Here is a 15751-nt window from a genome sequence, read left to right as displayed (position 1 = left end):
GGTGATTCTTTTAGCCTTTGCTTAGATAGTTTATCTAAAGTATTAGATAGATGTGTCAGTACAAACCTTGTATTAAATTTTGAAAAATATCACTTTATGGTTAAACAAGGGATTGTACTATGACATGTTGTATCTAATACTGGCATTTCTGTAGATCCAGTAAAGGTGGATGTTATTTCTAGTTTGCCTTACCCCTCCTCTGTGAGGGAAGTACGTTCGTTCCTTGGCCATGCAGGTTTTTACCAGAGGTTCATTAAGGACTTTAGTAAGGTAGCACTTCCCTTATCCAGATTAATGCAGAAAGATATTGAGTTCGAGTTCAGTGAGGATTGCAAACAAGCGTTTTATAAACTGAAAATTGCCCTGACTCAAGCTCCAATTGTGAGAGGACCTGACTGGAGCCAGCCATTCGAAATCATGTGCGACGCCTCCAACCATGCAGTAGGAGCAGCGCTGGCTCAGTGTGAAGGTAAGGACCCCTTTGTAATTGCTTATGCGTCTAAAACTTTAGACACTGCTCAGTCTAATTACACTACTACTGAGAAAGAGTTTCTTGCTATTGTTTTTGCTCTGGATAAATTCCGAGCCTATTTAATTGGTACTAAAGTAGTAGTGTATTCAGACCACGCAGCTCTAAAGTATTTATTAGCTAAAAAGGAATCTAAACCAAGGCTTATACGTTGGATACTGCTACTACAAGAATTTGATTTAGAAATAAAGGATAGGAATGGAAACCAGAATTTAGTGGCAGACCACTTGAGTCGCCTTGAGCACATTAAGGATGACTCCACTCCTATAGCTGATAATTTCCCTTTTGATAACCTGCAAGCAGTATCTGAGGTAGTCCCTTGGTATGCACCTGTAGCTAATTATCTAGTTAGCCGCACTTTTCCTCCAAACTTTACTAAGCATCAAAGAGACAAGCTGAAAAGCGAATCTAAATATTATATATGGGATGACCCATATTTATGGAGATGTGGCGCTGACCAGGTAATTAGAAAGTGTGTAGCTCAATCAGAATTCCAGTCCATCTTAGAGGCCTGTCACTCATCTGAGAGTGGAGGACATTTTGGCCCTCAAAGAACAGCTAGAAAAATCTTAGACTGTGGATTCTGGTGGCCTACCCTTTTTTAGAGACGCTGCTGAATTTTGTAAATCTTGTTTCCCATGCCAAAAATTTGGTAATATATCCAAGAAGGATGAGATGTCTCAACAAATTATGCTTTTCTGTGAAATTTTTTATGTCTTGGGCATTGACTTCATGGGTCCATTTCTAAATTCTAATGGTTATTTTATATATTATTAGCTGTAGATTATGTTTCCAAATGGGTGGAAGCAATTCCTACCCGCACTGATGATGTTAACAATGTTGTTTCCTTTGTGAGAAACCACATTATTTGTCGCTTTGGATCACCACGAGCAATCGTGAGCGATCAAGGCACCCATTTTTGTAACAGGAGACTAACAGGATTACTGAAGAAGTATGGGATAATTCATAAAGTAGCAGCAGCCTACCATCCTCAGACTAATGGGCAAGCCGAGGTGTCAAACAGAGAGATAAAGCGCATATTGCAGAAGATAGTCAAACCTCATCGAAGAGACTGGAGCACCAGGCTACAAGATGCACTTTGGACATACAGAACAGTATACAAGACACCCATTGGGATGAGTCCCTTTCGCTTAGTTTATGGAAAAGCCTGTCATCTCCCAGTTGAAGTAGAGCACAAAGCCTTTTGGGCGGTAAAAGAGTGCAACATGGGATTTGAGAAAGCCGGAGCTAAAAGGAAGTTGCAATTGCAAGAATTGGAAAGCCTTCGCCTAGAAGCTTTTGAGAATTCAAGGCTGTATAAGGAAAAGATGAAGGTTGTACATGATCAACATATCAAGAGGAAAGAGTTCCAACCTGGGGACTTAGTCCTCCTTTACAAATCTAGACTGAGGCTCACGCCAGGCAAGTTGAGATCAAGATGGGAAGGTCCATATAGAGTAGAGAAGGCTGAGCCGTATGGAGTTTTTCACCTAAGTCACCCTTCAAGCTCTGAACTCATCAAAGTTAATGGACATCGTTTGAAGCTATATCATGGTGAGAAGGTGACAAAAAACAAGGAGTTAGATATCTTCCTCTTGGAGGATCCACTCACAGTAGAAGATTGAGCTAGTGGAGCGTCCAACTTATGGACGTTAAAGCAAAGTGCTAGGAGGGAGACAACCCACCATGGTATGATCGTTCTTTTCTTTATTCTTAGTTTTCTTATTCAATAACTCTTCTCTTTATTAGTACATTTAGTTTGCATCTACGTTTGCATATATATATATATATATATATATATATATATATATATATATATATATATATATATAAATATATAAGAGGGAGAGCCGCGACGCGACAGCGTCGCCGACGCGTCCGCGTCGTAGGTGGCTCAGAGAGAATAATTAATCGAACAGAGAGTCACGTGGGAGCGTGGCTGGAGGCGTGCCTTTAGTACAAATCATCCTACGCAACCGCATCGCTGACGCGTTCACGTCACATGGGAAACATGCCTCCCACGCGTCCGCGTCACTCACGCGGCCGCGTGACCTGGAAATCTACGTAAGAAAGGGTGCACGACCGAAAGTTGTGCTAGAGTGGTGCTGGACTGGTGATGAACGCACAAACCTTACCATGCGGACGCATGGCTCATGCGTCCGCGTCATATCCCTATAGTGGCCACTCACGCGATCGCGTCGATCACGCGACCGTGTCACCCTGGATTTTGGCAAAAGTAAGTTTTGAACAGAGAGTTGTGTGAGTGCGAGGCTGTCCTCGCACCAGTAGCACAAAACGAGTCACGCGTCCGCGTGACTGACGCGACCGCGTAAATTCATTTAAGCGCAAGTCGCGCGAACGCGTCCCCTACGCGTCTGCGTCGCCTGCGCAGCACAGCTTATCCTAATTTGCCAAATATCTTATCTTTCCCTTCCCCAAATCCTACTTTTTCTTTTCCCCCTCATTATTTTCTTTCCCTCTCTTCCTCCTTCCTTCTTTCTCACTTTCTATTCTCTCTCTCATCACCATTAAGAAGTTTTTCTTTTCTTCTTCCCTCTTTACTTCTCTATTCTTCTTCTTAATTTATGTTCTCTTCTTCTTTTCTTTTTCTTTTTACTTGTATTATCTATATTTTTCTTTTTCTTTCTTTTTCTTTTAATTGGTGTTAGATATTTAGTAGGGTCATTATTATTCCTTATGGTTTGCTTGTGGATTGTTAAATAACTTGTTTGGCAATTTTATGTTAATTTTTAAAAGGGTTGCTTGCATGTTCCACTTATTATTTTCAATAGCTTACCTACCATGCATGCTATGTGTTTGTGAAAACGCCCGTATGGCATTGTGCACTATTTTTGGATTTCTTTTTACTCTAAATGCCTGCTTTTCACAAAACCTTTTTTAATATTTTATTAATTTAATATAATTGCTATTCCAAACAGGTTGTTAGTTTGAACTCTGTGGTAATTTAACATGGACATTGAATGCTTGATCTACGCTACTCATGCCTTTACCTGTATGCCAATAAACACCTTGCATTCAATTGTCACCCTATGTACTTACTATATTCCTCATGATAATTTTTCACATGCAGTCATGACCATGTGTTAACTTCATTCAAATTTAATGTGCATTGATTACCACCCATACCATCCTCTTCCTTGCTCTACCCTTTGACATTTTGACATACTTTCTCTTTTCTCCCTTTCAGGATGGCCACCAAGAAAGGCAAGGAGAAAGCTGCTCCCAAATCAACAGCAAGGAGAGGAACAAAACGAGCACTAGTGGCAGAGCCTTCTTCAACTGCAGTTAAACTCTCAACAAAAAGAATTAAGAGGATTATACAGGTTGATGATAAAGAGAAAGCCTTCCCAGCAAAGGACACTGCACGATTTTCCAATCGCTACTGTGAGCAAATGTTCTCCATCCTGGCAGAAAGGAGTTACAACAACGAATACCTTCTTATCCTCCCAAACCATATTGCTGAATTTGTTGAACCACAAATTGTACGGAGACATTGGGGTTTCCTACAGAGATAGCCACGGCAGGTTAATCATTCCTGGGTAGTCGAGTTCTACTCCAACTTCCACCTGCCGACCTTGCAGTCTGTCTATGTCCGACAGAAGCAAGTCCCCATTACAGAAGAGGCCATTCAACGAGCTCTAGATCTTCCCCCTATTCCAGAAGGACCGGACGCATTTCAAGAAGCCGCACTCAAGCGCCAGATGTACCAATTTGACTGGGACGCTGTTCTCAAAGTTATCGCACTACCTGGCAGCAGATGGATCTACGGGTACCATTGTTCCCGTCCTAAGGGAATATCGGCTTCCGTACTTACCTCGGAGGCTCGAGTATGGGCACAAATTATGTCCCATTACATCTTTCCAAGCACTCACGAGTCCTCCTTCACTGCAGACATGGTCATTCTACTGTGGTGCATCCTTACAGACCAGCCTCTAAACATACCAAGACACATCCGGAGTGCTATGGGACACGTACAAATTGCGGGTAACTTACCTTTTTCTGCCTTGGTTTCAGATCTCGTCTCAGCCGCTGGAGTCTCCTACAGAGCTGGGGACACCAAAGCCATGCTTCCACGGGTTGATTAGTATGTCCCTAACGGGAAATACATCAGACCTCCAGCAGCCACTACCAGCCAGCCTACTGAACCGGCTGAAGAGATTCCTCCTTCAACACCACAAGCACCTACAACCAGTCAACTGCTCCATCAGATACTTGAAAGGTTGGATCGGCAAGAATACAAAGCAAAGATAAGAGAGCGCCATAACAAGTGCTGATTCACATACCTCAAGGAGCTATTTAAGGGAAAATACAAAGACTCAAACACCCCGGACTCCACTTCCTTTACCAGCACAGGGAGCCATGACGTTTCTGACTATGGAGATACTGCTACCAGCCCACCTTTGTTCCTGACAGATGGCACCGAGGATGGTGCAAAGCCTTAAGTGTGGGGAGGTCGGTCAGTACATGACTTCCGGAGGTAATTTCTCTTCCCTAACACCAATAAAATAGGATATTTAGTTAATTTTTCTTTTGTAGAATAGGATAAATTGCATAGTAATAGATTAGTTGCATGCATGTTCTACTTGATTGAAAGGACAATAAGTTTCTTCTAAGACCCTATTTTTTTTAGGACAAAATTTCACTAATTTTAATCTAAACTTTTGTGTTAAATTTGCTTGAAGTTATATTTGGAACATGGTTTTTGATCTAAAGAACACACAACCTGTGAGACTTTGAGCCTTTATACATGGTTATATTATTTAACCATAATTATTCTGTTCTTGTGTGTTTACTTCTCTATGATTGTAATTTATATTTTGTTTCATCCTATATGTCCAATGTTCAATACATTTATATGCTTGCATATGATTGAGGCCATTATTTATTTAGCTCACTTATCCAAATTAAGCCTACCCTTGCAATTACCTATGTTAGCCACTTTAAGCTTTTAAATCCCAATTGTTCTTTATTTTACCACATTACTAGCCTTAAGCAAAAAAATAATTTTATATCCCAATTGAATCTTTAGTTAGCTTAAGATAGAATTGTGTGTTAATTAACTATGGGAAAATTGTGGGAACAAAAGATAATAAGGGAATGTGTGATGATGATATAATGGGAATTTGGGTACCTGCTCATGTGAAACTATAAGAATTAAACATCTATGTGCATTGATAAGCTATGTTTATTTTTATGTTTATAAAAAAAAACCCAAAAATATTCAATAATTAAATAAGGGGACAAAATTACCCCAATGTGATGTTAAGAATTCCAAGATCAATGCATGTATGATAAAATTAAAATGAAAGTTGATACATGAGTAAGGAATGTGAAAGAGAAATTTTGGGTAGCTAGGTATGAAATTTAAGTTATATAGAATGTACATATGTGTGGGTTAAAGCTTAGGTTAATTAAAGATTCAATTTATAAAGCTTACTTAACCATATGTGTATCCTTACCCTTACCTTGGCCCCATTACAACCTTGAAAAGACCTCATGATGTTTGCATTGGTATATTAAATGTTGTTGATTGGTTAGGTGAAGAACAAAATTAGAAAACATGGTTAGAGAAGGATAGAGTGATCACCCTATACACTAGAGAGATTAGAGCATACATACATCATCAGTGAGGGTTCAATGCTTAAATTCTATGTTCCCTGCTTTCATGAGCTACCTTCTTGCATTTTTATCTGTTCTTACTGTATAAGAATTGAATTAGTGGAATTTGATTTGTGATTGTCTTGAAGAGCTTATTCACTTTTAACTAAGTGGACAAAAATCATATAGTTGCATTCACGTATATAGGTTGCATTGCATTGCATGAATTTTACATGTTCCTACCCATTTATTTTATCTCCTTCAACTAAGCATGAGGACATGCTAATATCTAAGTGTGGGGAGGTTGATAAACCATTATTTTATGGTTTATATTGTGTTTAATTGTGTAGTTTTATCAAATCTTTACCCACTTATTCATTAAATAAGCATGCATTTATAATTCCTTCCTAAAAATACTTTATGGTTGAAAACATGCTTCCTAGAGACTTTTAATTTTGTATTTTAATTCTCCTTTATTCCATTCGATGCTGTGATCTGTGTGTTAAGTATTTCAGGCTCTATAAGGCATGAATGACTTGGAGATTGGAAAGGAAGCTTGCAAAAATGGAAGGAACACAAGAAATTAAGAAGATGACCAGTGAAAAGTGACGCGGGCGCTTGGCTCACGCGACCGTGCGATATAGAGGAAATTGCAGTGACGCGGACGCATGGCTCACGCAACCGCGCGATATAGAGGAAATTGTAGTGACGCGGACGCATGGCTCACGCAACCGCGCGGATTGGAAACTTCACCAGTGACGCGAAGGCGTGGACGACGCGCACACGTGGCTAGGCAAAACGCTGGATGACGCAAACGCCTGGATGACGCGATCGCGTGACATGCGCGATCTGCAGAATCTGTAGAATTCGCTGGGGGCAATTTTGGGCCCTGTTTTGACCCAGTTTTCGGCCCAGAAAAGCAGATTAGAGCCAGGGAACATGCAGAGACAGAACACAACATTCGTTCCACATAATTTTTAGTTTTAGATCTGATTTTACCTCTCCTCTAGGTTTTCTCTCTTCACATTCATAGTTCTTAGGATTTGATTTTATTGCTTTTTGGATTGGAACATTGAGAAGAGTTATTACCTCCGTCAAGACTTCGTCATTCTAGTTTGTTTCCTTACTTGTCACTTACTCTTTCATGTTCCTTATTTGCTCAGAGTTACTCTTGGATTATTTCTAGAAATTAATTATACAAGAATTATTTTCATTTCAATTGATCCTTTTGATTATTATTTATTTTGTCTTTCAGTATTTCTCTTCCCTATTTTGTGAAATTTACATTCATAATGAGCGAGTAGTTCCATAACTTGATTGGGAGATGATTGAAAGGAAACCATGAGTTGGGTTACTCAAGAGAAAAATTGCAATTGGGTTTATTGTTGGATCGCTCTCTAATCATTGACACTAGTCCTTCTCAAGGGAAAGGATTAGGACTTGTGATTAGAAATAGCTTTCCAACTTGCTTGACTTTCCTCTACCTAGTAAAGGGTAACTAAGCAGAAGAACCTTCAATTATCAATTAATCTTGAGAGTACTCCAACAAGAATAGGGCTTCTAACTAATCTACTCCTAGTCAAGGCTTTTATTTAAAATTACATAAATTCTCTAATTTAAATTCCTATTTATCAACTCAAACCACTTTTGAAAACATCTGATTAATAAAATAGCACGTCTTTCTGCAACTCGTTGGGAGACGACCTGGGATTCATACTCCCAGTATTTTAATTTTAATTTTAATTTTGTGACAACCCTTCTAAATTGATAAATGGATTTTCGGTTGGTTAAGAACTGTACTTGCAACGTATCTCTTATAATAATTTCTTGACTCGCCAAAATTTTTGCCACGTCAGAGACCGAACCAACCCCATCATAAAAGTGATAATCCTTGTGCCCATCCCATGCTAAACCCCATCCGTTCATCATACGCCTACACCATCAATCCACACCTTTCATTTACTCACCACTTTTCTATATAAGTGGTTCCTAGTCCGTACCCCTTCACATTCCAATTCTCAATTCGTACTTCTTACTCTCGGAACACACCTTCAACACCTCTTACTCCATTGAAAGCACTCTCACTAATCATCCATACTTCGACAAATTCAAATTTAAAAGTCACTCATGGCCTCGTCCAGCTCTAAAAGAAGAAAAGGGAAGGAGCCTATGGAGCAACGCCCTTTTGATGAGAAGAAGTTTAGAACCTTTCACCATGCATTATAATTTGGGTGGATGGCTGATAAGGAGATCATACATGAGCTAGGCTTTCAAGTCAAGAAAACTGAGTGCCTCGAAATTGCAGAGAAGGTGGAAAAGAGAAGATGGGAGCTCCTCATTGATCCGGTAACAAAAGTAAATGCAACTCTTATAAGAGAGTTTTATGCAAATGCAGTCAGGTATGATAAGGCAGAGGAGTCCTATATAAGCTTTGTAAGAGGGGTGACCGTGGATTTTAGTCCCATGAGTATCATGAGGGCGTTAAAGCTATGAACCATACCATTTGCAGAAGAGAGCTATCAGTCCAAAATAGATAGCAATCCCAATTATGACTAGATTGTGCAAGATATCTGCATACAAGGAGCTAATTTGGTACGAGATCCCCATGGGAAACTCAAATTTATTAAGAGAGGGGATCTCACTCCTGAAGCAAAGGGGTGGTTTGAAATTGTAAGGAGATCCATCCTACCCGCCGGAAACAATTCAGAGGTGAACCTTAAGAGAGCAACAATGGTGCAATGTATACTCAAAGGAGGATAGATCAAGGTTCACGAACTCATAGCCCAAGGCATTAGGAAGATGGCTGAGAAAAGCGATTCCGGAGGAAAGTTAGGATACCCCAGCACTATTTTCCGTCTGTGTGACAGGGATGGGGTGTTGTTCGAAGACGGGGTCCCTGAGTGGATAAAAATGGGCATCTCAATTACTGTTCGAAGGATGCATGCTGTTGCATCTCCCCTACCTCAACGAAGGATAAGAAAAAGGACAGCCCATCAAGTTGTAGAAGAATAAGACCCAAAAGAGCAAGCCCCAGCCACTTTGGACATGCACCAATTACAGGAAGCCATTGATGGCTTATCTAGACAATATATGGAGAATCAAGGGGCACAGAAAGAGCTTCAACTACAAATGATGAACCGCCAAGAAGAATCATTCTCCAGATGGATGAATCAACAGGAGGAGTGGCAAAAGCAATTGATGGAGCAGCAACTGGAACAAGGGAGACAATGGGATGAATCTTTCCAAAGGATAAATCAAAAGCAAAATCAACAACAAGAAGCCATCCAAAAGCTAATCAACATCCAAGCACATCAAGGTGCACACATACATGAGATACATCAGAAACAAATAGAACAGGCAGAACCTTCGACGAATACAGGGCATTCTCAGAAGGAGTTTACATGAGTGAGATTGGACATCATGTGAACACTCAAGCCAGGCTCGGATACTTAGTCGGACAACTGCCTATATTGCCTCCGGGAATCACAAGATATGAAGAAGTGAAGGATGAATTAGCGCGAGAAGCAAGAGAAAAAGTCAAAAGGAGTCATGAATCAGTAAGGAAAGCACTTGAGGATTGGAAAAGAGCTAGAATGACACGGATACAAGGAAACATAAGTAGACACAAAGAGGACAAACAAGAGAGAGAGCATGGGCAGTGGTGCACGAAATTGTGTTCCATGTTCTTTGTACTTGTGTGAGATTAACAATATATAATTGTATTGAATCCTCATTGTGGCTCTATGTGTGGACACAACTCCCTTCAACTAACCAGCAAGTGCACTGGGTCGTCCAAGTAATACCTTACGTGAGTAAGGGTCGAATCCCACGGAGATTGTTGGTATGAAGCAAGCTATGGTCACCTTGCAAATCTCAGTCAGGCGGATTTAAACATGATACTTTATTAGATTAAAATAAACAATAAAAGGGATAGAGATACTTATGTAGATTCATTGGCAGGAATTTCAGATAAGCGAATGGAGATGCTTTTCGTTCCTCTGAACCTCTGCTTTCCTGCTATCTTCATCCAATCAGTCTTACTCCTTTCCATGGCTGGCTGTATGCAAGGGCATCACCGTTGTCAGTGGCTACATCCCCTCCTCTCAGTGAATCATATGCTCACGCACCCTGTCACGGCACGGCTATTCATCTGTCGGTTCTCGATCATGCTGGAATAGGATTCACCCTCCTTTTGCGTCTGTCACTAACGCCCAACAATCGCGAGTTTGAAGCTCGTCACAGTCATTCAATCATTGAATCCTACTCAGAATACCACAGACAAGGTTTAGACCTTCCGGATTCTCTTGAATGCCGCCATCATTCTAGCGTACGCCACGAAGATTCTGGTTAGGAGATCTAAGAGATATTCATTCTAGCTTAATTCATGTAGAACAGAAGTGTTTGTCAGGCACGCGTTCATAAGGGAGAAGGATGATGAGCGTCACACATAATCATCACCTTCATCACGTTCTTGGGTGCGAATGGATATCTTAGAAGCGAAATAAGAAGAATTGAATAGAAAACAGTAGTACTTTGCATTAATCTTTGAGGAACAGCAGAGCTCCACACCTTAATCTATGGAGTGTAGAAACTCTACCATTGAAAATACATAAGTGAAGGTCCAGGCATGGCCGAGATGGCCAGCCCCCTAAACGTGATCACAGGATCAAAATACAATCCAGGATGCCTAATACAATAGTAAGGGGTCCTATTTATAATAAACTAGTCACTAGGGTTTACATGAGTAAGTAATTGATGCATAAATCCACTTTCGGGGCCCACTTGGTGTGTGTTTGGGCTGAGCTTAAGTGTAGCACGTGCAGAGGCCATTTGTGGAGTTGAACGCCAGTTTTTGTGCCAGTTTGGGCGTTCAACTCTGGTTTTGGATCCTTTTCTGGCGCTGGACGCCAAATTTGGGCAGAAGGCTGGCGTTGAACGCCAGTTTACGTCGTCAATTCTTGGCCAAAGTATGGACTATTATATATTGCTGGAAAGCCCTGGATGTCTACTTTCCAACGCAATTGGAAGCGCGCCATTTCGAGTTCTGTAGCTCCAGAAAATCCACTTTGAGTGCAGGGAGGTCAGAATCCAACAGCATCAGCAGTCCTTCTTCAACCTCTGAATCTGATTTCTGCTCAAGTCCCTCAATTTCAGCCAGAAAATACCTAAAATCACAGAAAAACACACAAACTCATAGTAAAGTCCAGAAATGTGAATTTAACATAAAAACTAAGGAAAACATCCCTAAAAGTAACTAGATCCTACTAAAAACATACTAAAAACAATGTCAAAAAGCGTATAAATTATCCGCTCATCACAACACCAAACTTAAATTGTTGCTTGTCCCCAAGCAACTAAAAATCAAATAGGATAAAAAGAAGAGAATATACTATAAATTTCAAACTATCAATGAAACATAGTTTCAATCATATGAGCGGGACTTATAGCTTTTTGCCTCTTGAATAGTTTTGGCATCTCACTTTATCCATTGAAGTTTAGAATGATTGGCATCTATAGGAACTTCAGATTTCGAATAATGTTATTGACTCTCCTAGTTTAGTATGATGATTCTTGAACACAGCTTCTTTATGAGTCTTGGCCGTGGCCCTAAGCACTTTGTTTTCCAGTATTACCACCGGATACATAAATGCCACAGACACATAATTGGGTGAACCTTTTCAGATTGTGACTCAGCTTTGCTAAAGTCCCCAATTAGAGGTGTCCAGGGTTCTTAAGCACACTCTTTGTTTTTGCTTTGGACCTTGACTTTAACCGCTCAGTCTCAAGTTTTCACTTGACACCTACACGCCACAAGCACATGGTTAGGGACAGCTTAGTTTAGCCGCTTAGACCAGGATTTTATTCCTTTAGGCCCTCCTATCCACTGATGCTCAAAGCCTTGGGATCCTTTTTATTTGCCCTTGCCTTTTGGTTTTAAGGGTTATTGGCTTTTTCTGCTTGCTTTTTCTTTTTCTTTCTATTTTTTTTTTCGCCTATTTTTTTTCTCTTTTTTTTTTTCTGCAAGCTTTGTTTTTTTTTTTTTTTGCTGCTTTTTCTTGCTTCAAGAATCATTTTTATGATTTTTCAGATTATCAAATAACATGTCTCCTAGTCATCATTCTTTCAAGAGCCAACATATTTAACATTCTTAAACAACAACTTCAAAAGACATATGCACTGTTCAAGCATACATTCAGAAAACAAGAAGCATTGTCACCACATCAATATAATTAAACTAAGTTCAAGGATAAATTCGAAACTCATGTACTTCTTGTTCTTTTGAATTAAAACATTTTTCATTTAAGAGAGGTGATGGATTCATAGGACATTTATAACTTTAAGACAAAGTCACTACTTCTAATGATCATGTAATGAAGACACAAACATAGATAAGCACATAACATAGAAAATGAAAAACAGAGAAAGTAAGAACAAGGAATGAGTCCACCTTAGTGATGTTCTTGAGCTCTTCTATGTCTCTTCCTTGTCTTTGCTGCTCCTCCTTCTTTGCTTTTAGATCTTCTCTGATTTCATGAAGGATGATGGAGTGCTCTTGATGTTCCACCCTTAGTTGCTTCCAATAATTGTGTGGAAGAAAATGTATCCCCTGAGGTATCTCAGGGATCTCTTGATTTGCAGTCAAATGTTCTACCACTGAGCTATAGACCCTTGATGGAAGCTTTTGTCTTCCCTTTCCTCTTTCTAGAGGCTTCTCTGGCCTTAGGTGCCATCAATGGTTATGGAAAAAAACAAAAAAGCTATGCTTTTTACCACACCAAACTTAGAATGTTGCTCGCCCTCGAGCAAAAGAAGAAAGAATAGAAGAATAAGAAGAAGATATGGAGGAGATGGGGGGAGATGTGTATTCGGCCATATGGGTGGGATTGGGTGGGAAAGAGATGTTGAATTTTGAAGGAAAGTGGGTGTTTGGATGTGAGTGGTAAAGAGTTAATAGGGAAGAGTGTTTATTGGGAATAGAGGATGATTGAGAAGAGAGAAGAGAGTGAGTGGAGGTAGGTGGGGATCCTGTGGGGTCCACAGATCCTGAGGTGTCAAGGCATTTACATCCCTACACCAATTTAGGCATGCAAAATGCCCTTGCACACAACTCTGGGCGTTCAGCGCCAGGTTGGTGCCCATTTTGGGCGTTCAACGCCCCTATGCTGCCATTTCTGGCGTTGAACGCCAGAACCATGCTTGTTATGGGCGTTCAGCGCCAGGATGCTCCCATTCTGGGCGTTCAGCGCCAGAACTATGCTCTGTTCTGGCGTTTGAACGCCAGACAGATGCTCCTCCAGGGTGTGATTTTTCTTCTGCTGTTTTTGATTCTGTTTTTGAATTTTTTATTTATTTTGTGACTCCACATGATCATGAACCTAAGAAAACATGAAAAACAATAAAAATAAGAATTAGATAAACATTGGGTTGCCTCCCAACAAGCGCTTCTTTAATGTCAATAGCTTGACAGTGGGCTCTCATGGAGCCTCACAGATGTGCTTTGTTGAGACTCTCCAACACCAAACTTAGAGTTTGGATATGGGAGTTCAACACCAAACTTAGAGTTTGGTTGTGGCCTCCCAACACCAAACTTAGAGTTTGACTGTGGGGGCTCTGGTTGACTCTGCTTGGAGAGAAGCTTTTTCTGCTTCCTCTCCATGGTTGCAGAGGGAGATCCTTGAGTTTTAAACACAAGGGAGTCCTCATTCCATTGGAGGACTATTTCACCTCTGTCAACATCAATCACAGCTCTTGCTGTGGCCAGGAAAGGTCTTCCTAGGATGATGGATTCACCCTCTTCCTTTCCAGTATCCAGGACTATGAAATCAGTAGGTATGTAAAGGCCCTCAACCTTTACTAATACATCTTCTACTTGTCCATAAGCCTGTTTTCTTGAGCTGTCTGCCATCTCTAGTGAGATTTTAGCAGCTTGCACCCCATAGATTCCTAGTTTCTCTATTACAGAGAGGGGCATGAGGTTTATTCCTGAACCAAGGTCACACAGAGCTTTAAAGATCCTAGTGCCTATGGTACAGGGTATTATGAACTTTCCAGGATCCTGTCTCTTCTGAGGTAATGTCAGTTGATCCAGATCACTCAGTTCATTGATGAACAAGGGAGGTTCAACTTCCCAAGCATCAATGCCAAATAATTTGGCATTCAGCTTCATGATTGCACCAAGAAACTTGGCAGTTTGCTCTTCAGTAACATCCTCATTCTCTTCAGAAGAGGAATACTCATCAGAGCTCATGAAGGGCATAAGGAGGTTCAATGGAATCTCTATGGTCTCTAGATGAGCCTCAGAGTCCTTTGGTTCCTCAGAGGGAAGCTCCTTATTGATCACTGGACGTCCCAGGAGGTCTTCCTCCTTGGGATTCACGTCCTCTCCTCTCCTCACAGGTTCGGCCATGGCGCTTATGTCAATGGCCTTGCACTCTCCTTTTGGAGTCTCTTCTGTATTGCTTGGGAGAGTACTAGGAGGGATTTCAGTGATCCTTTTACTCAGCTGGCCCACTTGTGCTTCCAGATTTCTAATGGAAGACCTTGTTTCATTCATGAAACTTACAGTGGCCTTAGATAGATCAGAGACTAGATTTGCTAAATTAGAAGCATTTTGTTCAGAGTTCTCTGTCTGTTGCTGAGTTGATGATGGAAAAGGTTTGCTATTGCTAAACCTGTTTCTTCCACCATTATTAAAGCCTTGTTGGGGCTTTTGATCCTTCCATGAGAAATTTGGATGATTTCTCCATGTTGAGTTATAGGTGTTTCCATAAGGTTCACCTAAGTAATTTACCTCTGCTATTGCAGGGTGCTCAGGATCATAGGCTTCTTCTTCAGAAGATGCCTCTTGAGTACTGTTGGATGCAGCTTGCATTCCATGCAGACTCTGAGAAATCATATTGACTTGCTGAGTCAATATTTTGTTCTGAGCCAATATGGCATTCAGAGTATCAACTTCAAGAACTCCCTTCTTCATAGGCGTCCCATTACTCACAGGATTCCTTTCAGAAGTGTACATGAACTGGTTATTAGCAACCATGTCAATGAGTTCTTGAGCTTCTGCAGGCGTTTTTTTTAGGTGAATGGATCCACCTGCAGAAGTGTCCAGTGACATCTTTGATAGCTCAGATAAACCATCATAGAATATATCCAGGATGGTCCATTCTGAAAGCATGTCAGAAGGACACTTTTTGGTCAACTGTTTGTATCTTTCCCAAGCTTCATAGAGGGATTCACCTTCTTTCTGTCTGAAGGTTTGAACATCAGCTCTAAGCTTGCTCAGCTTTTGAGGAGGAAAGTACTTGGCTAAGAAAGCCGTGACCAGCTTATCCCAAGAGTTCAGGCTGTCTTTGGGTTGAGAATCCAACCATAATCTAGCTCTGTCTCTTACAGCAAAAGGGAAAAGCATGAGCCTGTAGACTTCAGGATCTATTCCATTAGTCTTAACAGTATCACATATCTGCAAGAATTCAGTTAAGAACTGAAAAGGATCTTCAGATGGAAGTCCATGAAACTTGCAGTTCTGCTGCATTAGAGAAACTAATTGAGGTTTCAGCTCAAAGTTGTTTGCTCCAATGGCAGGAATGGAGATGCTTCTTCCATGTA

The 15751-nt window shown here is 40.6% G+C and overlaps 1 non-coding gene across 1 annotated transcript; it reads left to right on the top strand.

Annotated features, from left to right (window-relative positions):
• Nucleotides 1–15314: 15314 nt before the first annotated feature.
• LOC148580615 (small nucleolar RNA R71) lies at nucleotides 15315–15422 on the top strand. The gene has a single exon (XR_015895828.1). It is a non-coding gene; the product is annotated as a small nucleolar RNA R71 (small nucleolar RNA).
• The last annotated feature ends 329 nt before the right edge of the window (nucleotides 15423–15751 follow it).

The sequence above is a fragment of the Arachis ipaensis genome, chromosome B10 (genome assembly GCF_059453495.1).
Source record: "Arachis ipaensis isolate K30076 ecotype BB chromosome B10, ASM5945349v1, whole genome shotgun sequence".
In the NCBI taxonomy this organism is placed as follows: Eukaryota; Viridiplantae; Streptophyta; class Magnoliopsida; order Fabales; family Fabaceae; genus Arachis; species Arachis ipaensis.
Note: the sequence above shows the minus strand (reverse complement) of the source record. Positions and strands in the feature narration are given on the sequence as shown.